Raw genomic sequence first — 12,857 nt, 5'->3', positions numbered from 1 at the left:
GTCAAAAAACCAGTCCAGCAAAATCTGCCTTCCAAAAACCGTATGGCATTCCTTTCCTTCTGCGCCCTGCCGTGTGCCCGTACAGCAGTTTACAACCACATATGGGGTGTTTCTGTAAACTACAGAATCAGGGCCATAAATAATGAGTTTTGTTTGGCTGTTAACCCTTGCTTTGTAACTGGAAAAAAAATATTAAAATGGAAAATCTGACAAAAAAGTGAAATTTTGAAATTGTATCTCTATTTTACATTAAATCTTGTGCAACACCTAAAGGGTTAACAACGTTTGTAAAATCAGTTTTGAATACCTTGAGGGGTGTAGTTTCTTAGATGGGGTCACTTTTATGGAGTTTCTACTCTAGGGGTGCATCAGGGGCTTCAAATGGGACATGGTGTCAAAAAAACAGTCCAGCAAAATCTGCCTTCCAAAAACCAAACGGCGCACCTTTCACTCTGCGCCCCGCTGTGTGGCCGTACAGTAGTTTACGGCCACATATTGGGTGTTTCTGTAAACGGCAGAGCCAGGGCAATAAAGATACAGTCTTGTTTGGCTGTTAACCCTTGCTTTGTTAGTGGAAAAAATGGGTTAAAATGGAAAATTAGGCAAAAAAATGAAATTCTCAAATTTTATCCCCATTTGCCAATAACTCTTGTGCAACACCTAAAGGGTTAACGAAGTTTGTCAAATCAGTTTTGAATACCTTGAGGGGTGTAGTTTATAGAATGGGGTCATTTCTGGGTGGTTTCTATTATGTAAGCCTCGCAAAGTGACTTCAGAGCTGTAGTGGTCCCTAAAAATTGGGTTTTTGTAAATTTCTGAAAAATTTCAAGATTTGCTTCTAAACTTCTAAGCCTTGTAACATCCCCAAAAAATAAAATATCATTCCCAAAATAATTCAAACATGAAGTAGACATATGGGGAATGGTAAGTCATCACAATTTTTGGGGGTATTACTATGTATTACAGAAGTAGAGAAACTGAAACTTGATATTTGCTAATTTTTCCAAATTTTTGGTAAATTCTGTATTTTGTTATGCAAAAAAAAATTATTTTTTGGACTTCATTTTACCAGTGTCATGAAGTACAATATGTGACGAAAAAACAATCTCAGAATGGCCTGGATAAGTCAAAGCGTTTTAAAGTTATCAGCACTTAAAGTGACACTGGTCAGATTTGCAAAAAATGGCCTGGTCCTTAAGGTGAAATAAGGCTGTGTCCTTAAGGGGTTAAAAAGATAATTAATCTCAAAAACGGTATGGAAAACTGCAAACACTGATATTACTGTACACAATATAATTAAAAGAGTTTTCCAGGAGTAGAATATTGATGCCCTATCTTTTGGATAGGTCATCAATATCTGATCGTGGGGGTCCGACTTCTGTAAGGAGGTCGCAGTGCTCACTGGAGTGCCACAGCCTCTTTTAACAATTGTTCAGTGGAAGAGCCAGAGATGAACTCCCCCACCCATTTAAATATTGATAACCCTGAGGATAGGTCATCAATATTCCACTCTCGAAAAATCCCTTTAACATTATATTAAAAACTGATATTTGAGGAATTCCCTTATATTAAACATCTCATATTCCATCAGTAAACTGTCCTCTTGGCAGTTTAAAATAATCATAGGGACACTTGGACTAAGATATCTCTACCTGCAGGTAGCTTTATTCAGCATTAAAAATGGAGTTTGGTTTCTTCTTTTTTTGTAGTTTGGAGCTGGAGATATGTGAAGGTGAGTATAGTACAAACACAGTCAGGATTATTAATGTGTGGCTTCTAAACATTATGAATTATTAACACTCAATTCCTGTGTGATTGGACAGTATAATGAATACAGAGGTAATGGCTAGAACCACTTATATACAGCACAAGCTTTCTTTTGTATGTATTTCTGTAATATTTGATCATGACTGTTAAGAACCATTATCGCTGACTTTCAAGGATTTCTACAGCACAGCGTTTTAGCTCTGTTAAATTAAACATATGCTATGGCTTACACAAATCTGTGGTACTCTGAAATCCACTTTATGCATACCCTGACCCTCGGTCCCAGGATGGCTGTGGCATGCCCTGCTCTCAATTGTCTCTGTGTCCTGAGGACCCTGAGAGAAATGAGCACAATGGTGAAGCAGGGAGTTGTCAGCTCCCTGCTCCACCATTCCCCAGCCAGTACTCTCCCTAACAGCAGGCGATATGCGGTAATCTCATCACATCTGCAGGGCTAAATAACAGAGTGCCAAAGCCGGGATTGATGATCATTCACTGCCCAATGTGCTCTTGGGGTCAGTGCAGCAGGTACAATGAGGTTACTTCATCCCGTCTGCTGCTCAGGAGAGAAGGATGTTCTTCATTCGCCAGGGGAACGGGTCTAGGTGAGTGTTATTTTTTATCTTATTAACATTACAGAGGCCACCACTACTGTAAGGGAGGCACTAAAGGGACACTCTACTGTGTAAGGGCTTATTCACATGACTGTATGAATGAGTCCGCATCCATTCTGCAATGTTGCATAACGGGTGTGGACCCATTCATTTCAATGGGGCCGCAAAAAAGATGCATGTGGACATACTGTGTGCTGGCCGCATCCATTGTTCCATTCCACGACCCCGCAAAAAATATAGAGCATGTCCTATTCTTGTCCGCTATAATTGCACAAGGGCGGCATACATGTTATCCGCAATTTGTGGACCGCAAAACACGCAGTCATCTGAATGCGCCCTAAGGGGACTAAATTCGGGTATTCTACTGTATAGGACACCAATCGGGCATATCTACTGTGTGGGGGAAATCAGGTGCGCATCTACTGTGTGGGGGCTCTAAGGGGGCAATCTACTATGTGGGGGCATTGAAGGAGCATATTTACTGTGTGAGGGCCCTAAAGGTGGAATTCTACTTTGTGGGGGCACTAAATGGACATTTCTACTGTCTGTGGTGGCACTAAAGGGGCATATCTATTGTGTGGGGGGGGGGGGGGGCATAAAATGGGGATATCTACTGTGTGGCTGCACTAAGGGACCATAACTACTGTGAAGTGGCACTAAGGGAGCATAAGTACTTTGTAGAAGCACAAATAGGACTTGGTGTGATTTGGGTGTGTATAGACATTAGGTAGAGTTACAGGCATGCTGCAGTGGTCTTAGTGTGCCACTGATGTTGTCCCTTCTTGGGTTTTTTAAAAGTTGGGAGGTTGCTTTACATCATCAGAGGATCTGTCTGCTTCTCTTTATCTCTCCTAAGCTCTGCTTGTTCAGCACAAATAAAGTTTACTGGGTAGTTACATTGTGGAGAGCTGCATGTTTAGAATGCTTATAAAATCCAAGTTACTAAATCGCCTGTGTGGATAATTTAGGTACTGTGCCTTATGAAAGTTTTCCCCCTCCCTTACCCCGGTGTTTTTCATATTTTGCTGCATTACAACCTGGAATTATAATACATTTTAATGTATATTTAATATAATGCACCTGACAAGTCAAAATTATTATAATGAAATAAAAAAATACCTTGTTTATAAAATAAATAAAAAAAAGTTGAGTGAATATGTATTTACCCCGTTTGCTATGAAACCCCTATATATGGTCTGGCTTAAAGGGAACCTGTCACCAGTTTTATGGTGTCTTAACCAAGGGCAACATAAATAAGTGACTGATTCTCTTAGCACAATGCTGGGTCACTTTCTTTAATTGACCCAGTCAATCTGCCAACATCTTGTATTGAAAAGCTCCAGCTGATAATGATAAAAGGGGTTGCACAGCCAGTACATATTGATGACCTATTCTCAGGATAGGTAGGGGTCTCACCCCTGGCATCCACGCCAATCTGCTGTTCGAAGAGGAAGCGGTACTCATATGTGTGCTACTTTCTCTTCAAGATTACAATGCATGTTATGGGAAGTGTTGTGTATGAACCCAAAGCTTCCCATCATCTGAAGAGCACCATTCCCACAGTGAAGCATGGGTTTGGCTGCATTATGCTGTGGGGAGGGACTGGAAAATTGGTCAGGATTGAAGGAAAGACAGATTGCAAAAAGATCTGGAGGAAAAACTTTTTCAGTCTGCCAGATATTTGAGGCTGGGATGGAGGTCCACCATCCAGCAGGACAGTGACCCTAAACATACTGCTAAAGTTCACAATGAAGTGAATTACGGGGAAACATTTAAATGTCTTGGAATGACCTGGTCAAAGCTCAGACCTCAACCCAGAATCTGTGGCATGACTTGAAGACTGCAGTACACCAATGCAACCCATGTAACTTGAACGAGCTAGAGCCGTTTTGCCTGGCACAAATCCCAGTGTTTAGATGTACTAAGTTAATAGAGACATACCCAGAGAGACTTCCATCTGTAATTGCAGCAAAATGTGTCTCGAATGGAGTTTTGATATTCAGAAAGTGAAGACTTATTATTTAGTTGTCTCAATTATTGTTTATATCACCATAAAAATATTTTGTACCTTCTAACCAGTATATTGTGTAAATAAAATCATGCAAACTCCCCAAAAATCCATTTTAATTGCAGGTCGTAATGCAACAAAACAGGAGAAACACCAGGGGGTGAATACTTTTGCAAGGTGCTGTAATTGATACATTTTCTGATTGGAACGAGGCTCGGTAAGTTCTTTTTTAATTGTATAGAAAACATAACAATGTTTAGAATGATAAAACACAATACCTAGAAAACTCAAGTAGGTTTTATATATGGATGTATTGTTTTAGTTGTGCTTGATGATTGAATTGTATGCTTGCCCTAACATTCATCCTTTAGCCTGAGTTTCCACTGCACAGCTGCAAACTTATGGCTGCAACCTTGTCTACCTGTGCCGCAAATGTTTACAGAAGTTAAGGAAATAAATTAATAGGTAAGATGACCATTTTACCATACACATTGTTATCCTCCATAATGAGGTTTTTTTTCATCTCCTTTAGGAATCCCTCTCATCACACAAATTGAATTGCTGAGACACAAAAGATTCTGTGAGGCTTCTGACATCGGCAGCTGCTTCAGTAATTGCTGGTATAATATAAATGGCGAGTGTGACACATGTCTGCTAGAAATTGTGACAGTTACCTCATAATAATAAAAAACTGGCATTTTATTCAATAGAGGTGCAGCAGATATTGATTGTACTTATTTCTAACAATGCAAATACATAATTACATAAATGCAGGTCAATTCAGCGGGGGAAAGAAACACGTGACAAATGTTTCCTTTTAATTACAGATATTAAATACATTCAAATATGTATTCTACAAATTGGATTGGTTATCTTTTATATAATTATGTATTAGCATTGTTAGAAATAATACACGCAGACATAGTAACATAGGCACAGTTTTTTTGTTTTTTTTTAAAGACATACGTCCATAAACTTTCAGATTATTATTCTGCAACCTTGATTTAGAGAAAGGCACAGGCCCATAGGAAAAAAGGCAATTTTCCTCATATGAAAAAAAAAATCCTTCTCAACTCCAAATATGATCAAAATAAATCCCAGGATCAACAACCTTCAGAAATCTACTAACCATAACTTTGAATGTTATAACACTCAAGAAAGGCACCCAGATCCCCCTGTACTTTTTTATTAAATTGCCGTATTTTTCACCCTAAAAGACGCACTGGCCGATAAGACACCCCTAGGTTTTAGAGGAGGACAATAAGAAAAATATTTTTCATTAGACCTCAGGTCAAACCAGGAATCAGACCCACAATGTTAATCAGACCTCAGATCACAGCTCCAATCAGATCCCCAATGTTAATAAGACCTCAGATCAGACCCACAATCAGACCTCAGCTCACACCTAAAAGTGAATGACCCCCAATCAGACCTCAGATATGAGCCACAATATAAATAAGACCCGATTCAGACCTCAGATCAGACCCTCAGTCTCAAATCATCCCCCCATGCCTCATTTGATCAGCCCCCAGTCTCATATTAGCCCCCATGCATCTTTTGACCAGCCCCTAGTCTCATATTAGCTCCATGCCTCATTTGATCAGCCCCCAGTCTCATATTAGCTCCCATGCCTCTTTTGATCAGCCCCTAGTCTCATATTAGCCCCATGCCTCATTTGATCAGTCCCCAGCCTCATATCAGCCCACATGCCTCTTTTTATCAGCCCCCATTGCCTCTTTATATCAGCCCCCATTGCCTCAGATGACATAAAGTAAAAAAACACTTACCTCTCCTGCTCCTGGACGACGACACTCCGCACCGCCCGCGCTCTTCTTCCTCCTGCTGTCGGCTGTGCTGTGAACCGTTGCGCACAGCGTGAGGTCACAGAGCGCCCTCACGCTGTGCGCAGCCTTCACAGCTGACAACCGAGGACCAGGAAGCGGTGAGTACAGAGCCTTCACTGCTTCCCGGTACTAATGAGCGCTTCCATAATCTACTGTAGGAGCAGTGAGACTATGGATGGTTATTTTCGCCTCATAAGACGCCGTTTTTTTCCCCCCAAAGGGGGTGAATACTAACGAGCGCTTCCATTATGGAGTTGACAGCAGCAGATTCCAAATGCAAATAGCAGACTTGAAATGAACTCTGGACCTTTTATCTGCTCATTGTAGTTGGGATAATGAGGGAATAACACACACCTGTCCATGGAACAGCTGAGAAGCCAATTGTCCCATTACTTTTGGTCCCTTAACAAGTGGGAGGCACATATGCAAACTGTTGTAATTCCTACACCGTTCACCTGATTTGGATATAAATACCCTCAAATTAAAGTTGACAGTCTGCAGTTAAAGCACATCTTGTTCGTTTCATTTCAAATCCATTGTGGTGGTGTATAGAGCCAAAAATCTTACAATTGTGTCGATGTCCCAATATCTATGGACCTGACTGTATATGCACATTGTAAGGGATCGCCTCTTATTCGGGGGTCATTCTCACAAGGATCTTCATAACCACTGGGTTTCAGGTCCAAACAGTGCAATTTATTTTACACTCTTCATACACAACATGGCATAAAACAAAAGCCTGCCCGTCTGGGCTCTACCTAAACATAATAAACATCGTATCCCTAACTCGGCTATACGATAGCGTTCACACATGGAACCAGGTGCGGCTTACCCCAGACATACAGTCCACCAGCCCTCAGGCTGTAACAAATGCAGTACCTTTGGAGGGGGTTGTGGTCTAGCAGTCCTCCTGACTCTGACCTTTCAATGCTTGTTCTTGGGTGTCGCTGAGTCCCCCAAAGTCCAGGCTATTGCATAGCCTCGTGGCCCCTCAGCCTTGCCTAGCTGAGACCATACTGACAGAGCCTCACCAGGCCTCTGTCTGCACACTCTCCAGAGTGAGACCCACCCAGGATCCATTAGCAGGATTAAATAGCATCCCTGGACATGAGCATGCCCTAAGTCCCGGACTGGAACCTGGGGAAACAACACCTCAATGTTCACATTGCCACATATCCCCCCCCTCTGTTCAAACCTGTGGGGGTGAACACATGTACCAACTGGATGCTCGTGACAGGGCATCCGCATTTTCTTGCCATCGCCTGGCTCAACCTTCCCCCTGGAAGATGTGGTCAGGGTCAGAGGCTTCCCTTTATTTTGCCAGACCCATGCCATCAGTGCTTGGTTTGTTACCCACACTGACATCTTGCCCAAGAGACATTGTCTACAATGTTCCCATGTCCATGTGACAGGCAGACCCTCTCTTTTTATTTTTTTATCTTTCTCGCTCTTTGACTTACACAGCTGCTTCAGCCGAGCACGCTTCTTATGACTCGCCTCTTTTTGTCTCTTTATTTTAACAGTAGATCGTACATTTCTTTTTCCTTTACTCTTAGAATTTCGATCTCGGCTTCTGGAACTCCCTTCAGAATATATTTTTATGCAAACGACCGACTCTCTGTTTGACTTCGCTGGCTCTTGCAGACGCTTAGGCCTTTTCTTCTTGTCTTTGCGAAGCTCCGTCAGCAGAGCTGGCTTGCCCCCGCTCGCTTTTTTTCCAGCAGTGGTTTCCTCAGATGGTGCCTCAGTTTCAGGGTCTTCTGCCTCTTCACTGCCTCTCCCCACTTCGGCTTTACCCTTGATCTCTGGAACATCCAAGGATTTCTCCCACTTCAAGAGCTCGGCCTTAGCTTCCTTGGCCTTGGTCTCTTTGGTGTCCTCCTTTACTTTATTAGCCTTCTCACCATTCAGGGACATGGCATCATATCCTTGCTTTCTTAATTCCTCCTTCCCTTTCGCATCAAGGTTGGAGGCACTGGGGTCTTCAGCATACTCCTTGTCTTCTGGCGTTTTCTCCAGAGGCTCACCCAAGATACTGGACTCCTTTTGGGGAGGAGTCAGGAGAGACAGCCCATCGTAATAGCCCGGATCTGCAAACTGGTCGTCCATCTCCTCATATCTCTTCCCCAGCAGGCTGCTGGCTACTTGGAAGACCTTGTAGGCAGAGGGGACGTCTTTTGCAACCTGGTCCTGGTTACACACTGTCATGAGACTCTTGGCCTCTGCATGCACATCAGCCCCATCAACTGGTTCAGCCGATACCTTTTCCACCTTCTCTGCCTTGGCCAGCACCCCGGCACCACCATCTCCAGACCCACTTTTACCAGGCTCTGACTTCTTGGCACCTTCCAGAGGATCTTCCAGTTTCTCATTTTCTTCCACCTGCTGTGCAGCAGCACGCTTAGGCTTCTCCAACTCATAGATGGCATCTTTTGAGCTCATGAGAGCTTCCATCTCTGCTCTGAGTTGCTTGTTCAGCCTCTCTAATTCATTTCGCTCCTCAAGCACTTCTTCAAGGGCTCTAGCCAAGGAGAGGGCCTTGGTCGCCTTCTCTCGAGCTTCAGTCTCCGCTTGGTCACGTTCTTCGGCATATCTGGCCGAGGTGGTTTTCTCTTCAGCCAGGAGCTTGTCCAACATCTTATGTTTCTTCTCCAATTTAGACACAATTTGTTTCTGGTGGTCCAGGTCTACCATCCGAACACGCAACTCTTGATCAAGTTGAGCCATCCTGGCTTCCAAATGACTTTTCTCCTCCAAGAGAGCAGATTTTTCTGAGGCGCTGTCTAGAACCTCATCAGCCAGCTCATCTCTTTCCTGCTCTGCATGAAGTCTTGATCGCTCAGAAGCTGCAAGTTCCTCTTGAAGTTGGAGAATTTCCGCTTCTATTAGTGACTCTAGTTCCTTCAGTTCATTCATCTCTTTCTGTGACTCCTCTGGAGACTCCTGCAGTTGCTCTGCTAGAACCGCTAGCCCCATTTCTAGTGTATCTAGGGACTGTGCAGAGCGAGAGAAAACATCTTCAAGTTTGTAGCTGTACTGTCCTGTCAGGTCATCTACAACTGTCAGGATATGAGCTTCAGACACTAGGCTGTCACCCGACTGAACTCTCGTCTCGTCAGATATAACTGTCATCTGGTCGCTACTAGTAACCACTTTAGTTTTGCTGGGTCTTGACATGGTAGCCTCACTCTCAAAGTTGCTAACTGTCACGGCACATACGCCACTTATACTGTTTGTGTCATTATTAACCCTGACCTCTAGGGGCACCCATGAGTCAATCCCCACCTGGGACATTTTATTAATCATAGAAACCTGTGGAGACTGCACATCCACCTCTGGTACGTGTGGTACACCCTCTAGCCCCGCCACATTGTCTACAATGGGGTCTCCTAGGGGTGTTTCTTCAACATTTATCAACACTTTTATATCAGAAACATGTTTACCAACAGGGTTAGCTTTTTCCCCAATCACAGCCTGCAAAGGAAAAGGCCTGTCATTATTATCACATATTTCACATGACATCACATTTCCATTATGCATTTCGTCAAACATGGTACCATCACTTTTCACCTTATCTGCACCCTTGTTCTCAATGTGCAGCTCCTTCACATTATCATTTAAAGGGACAGGTACAGGTTCTGCAGGAGTTTTGTCACTCTCTGCAGAAATGTCTCCATTACTTAAAACCTCCAAGCATAAGGGGAAATTACGGCCCACCATTTCCTCATGTATGAGCGTATTTGTAACATCAGGTTCACTCTCAGTGAGAACCACCTGAGAGTCCGTATTATTCACATAATTGTCCCGAACATGTAACACTCTACCAGTCTCTGGGGCGGCCATCATGCTACCTCTTACCTGGGCTAGCATGGGATCTCTGACTTTCACCACCCCAAATCTAGCTTTGATCACCAGCTCTTTGGGCGACCCAGAAACCTTCTCCCCTGCAGGTTTCTGCGAGGGAGCAATCACAGCAGGCTTATCCGCCTGTTCAGACACAGTTTTTTCTCTGTGTGACTTATTACCTACCGGACCAGCAGGTATCAACTGCCGCCGGCTCACTGTCACTGGGTCTGCCACATAGTTAATAACAGGAACAGTGTTACCCTTTGTAATAAACCATTCTGGTAAAGCAGTGCCATTCTCTCCCGCGGACTCATCAAGGTTGTGGTTGCTCCTAGCAACAGCTTTACTGCACCTCCGCACTTCCTCTCCAGGACTCCGGACACAGTCGCAGGGAAGATATGCACTCCTGAGAACCGCACCGCTCTCCACCTCTTTGTCTTCCCGACGGTTGCCCTTGGCCACGGCACATATCTGCTGTTCATCGGATTCTCCAGGTACACAATTTGTAGCATTTTCTCCTCTCCACAGCTGCCAAAATAACGGGAAATCTTTGCCAAGCACAAACTCCACTTCCAGGGTCTCACATTTTAAGAGCTCCCACTGCACAGGGCCATAGTCTGTTATAAAGGTCAGAGACACGGTGACATCTGTCTCTGGCCCTCTCTCCAGAAAGTCCAGAATTACGGGCAGGACCTGAGACACTTGTTGGCGGGAGTCTAGTACAACCAGCAGCGGGATCCCCCCGATCACCATCTCACAGGACTTTTCCCACGCGCTCCACCATTTGGCAGCCATTTTCACAGGTCAGTTTCTTTTACTGTGCCCTTTAAATCCCTGCACACCTTACACCTCAGAAAAATAAAGTCCAGATTAACCAGCAGTTTTCCAGCAGCACCTGCTCCAGCTCCAGCGAACAAGCAGGCTTCCGGCCCTTTAAGTCACTGCACAGAAACACAGCAATTCCTTGGCAACATTCAGCAGCACCTGCTCTTTTCTGTCAGGTCGTTGCCCCTAGCAACCTGCTGTTATTGCCCGCATCCTCCACCATATGTAAGGGATCGCCTCTTATTCGGGGGTCATTCTCACAAGGATCTTCATAACCACTGGGTTTCAGGTCCAAACAGTGCAATTTATTTTACACTCTTCATACACAACATGGCATAAAACAAAAGCCTGCCCGTCTGGGCTCTACCTAAACATAATAAACATCGTATCCCTAACTCGGCTATACGATAGCGTTCACACATGGAACCAGGTGCGGCTTACCCCAGACATACAGTCCACCAGCCCTCAGGCTGTAACAAATGCAGTACCTTTGGAGGGGGTTGTGGTCTAGCAGTCCTCCTGACTCTGACCTTTCAATGCTTGTTCTTGGGTGTCGCTGAGTCCCCCAAAGTCCAGGCTATTGCATAGCCTCGTGGCCCCTCAGCCTTGCCTAGCTGAGACCATACTGACAGAGCCTCACCAGGCCTCTGTCTGCACACTCTCCAGAGTGAGACCCACCCAGGATCCATTAGCAGGATTAAATAGCATCCCTGGACATGAGCATGCCCTAAGTCCCGGACTGGAACCTGGGGAAACAACACCTCAATGTTCACATTGCCACAACATATAGACATAACTATATAGATATAAGATAAAAAATTAACACAAATAGACATCGGATTATTGCCCCCTTATATTAGTAAAACAGATCATAGTAAATATCAATATATTGTATCCTAATATATGTATGCTTAGTTATTAGGTCACTACTTGAACTGTCGTTTCTCCCTAATTTTGATAATCTTTGTGGGTACTATAGTCAAATCCTTCTATTACTTTAGGTGCCCACCTTTGAACCCTCTCACACTCAGTTATGTCTTTCTTGTGCTCTGGTGTCCAGTACGGTACACAATATTTAATGTGTGGCCTGACTACCGATTTGCAAAGTGATAGAACTAGGTTACCATCATGTGCATCTATGCCCCTTTTCAGGAACCCAATAATCTTTTTTTCCTTGGCAGTAGCTGACTGACACTGATTTGCACAGAAGAGGATCTGTCACCAGATTTCCCAATACTGTACAAGCTAAATACAGTACATAAAGTGTAGAAACACAGTCGGCACTGCTCAATGTGGTTTAATATCCAGCAGGATTCACACCCATGCGATCTGTCTTGAAGTGTTTATGGTGGCGCTCAGCTTAATATAATGTTGAATCATAATTTTTTGAAAGAGGAACAGAGAAATAGCGGCACTCACCATATATTTTTTTTCCACTTGCAGCTTTATTCCAGGTTAAAATCACAGCAGATGCGGGTCACTGCACAGAAGCACAAGGCAACAGCCGTTTCGCGCTAAACAGCGCTTTGTCAAGCCTTGACATGGATTTGCAAAGTAAGTACACTTGACTCATCAGGTCTAAAATACCTATTTAATAATATGTGCAGTTTGTATTGTAAAATCAGGTGAGAGTTTCTCTTAAAGGGAACCTGTCACATTATACAGTACATACAATGTAATCTTCAGTCAGTATGTTTATAAGGTAGAAGGAGTAAAAATTGTAATGTATTCATTAAAATATCTGCCCTTTCTGAACTCATTAGCCAAGTGGGCACTTTTGTCAGTAATTGACAGCCATCTATGTACAATTTTGTGTTAACCACATTTATCATCATCAAAAATAGAGATTTTGTTGTGTAATCGTTCTACATTCTTTATTGATAGATATATTTAAGCAGAATAGGGCCTAATACTGACCCCTGTAGTAATCCACTGGTAACAATGACCCAATTT

This window comes from Bufo bufo, chromosome 4 (assembly GCF_905171765.1).
Source record: "Bufo bufo chromosome 4, aBufBuf1.1, whole genome shotgun sequence".
NCBI lineage: Eukaryota > Metazoa > Chordata > Amphibia > Anura > Bufonidae > Bufo > Bufo bufo.
Note: the sequence above shows the minus strand (reverse complement) of the source record.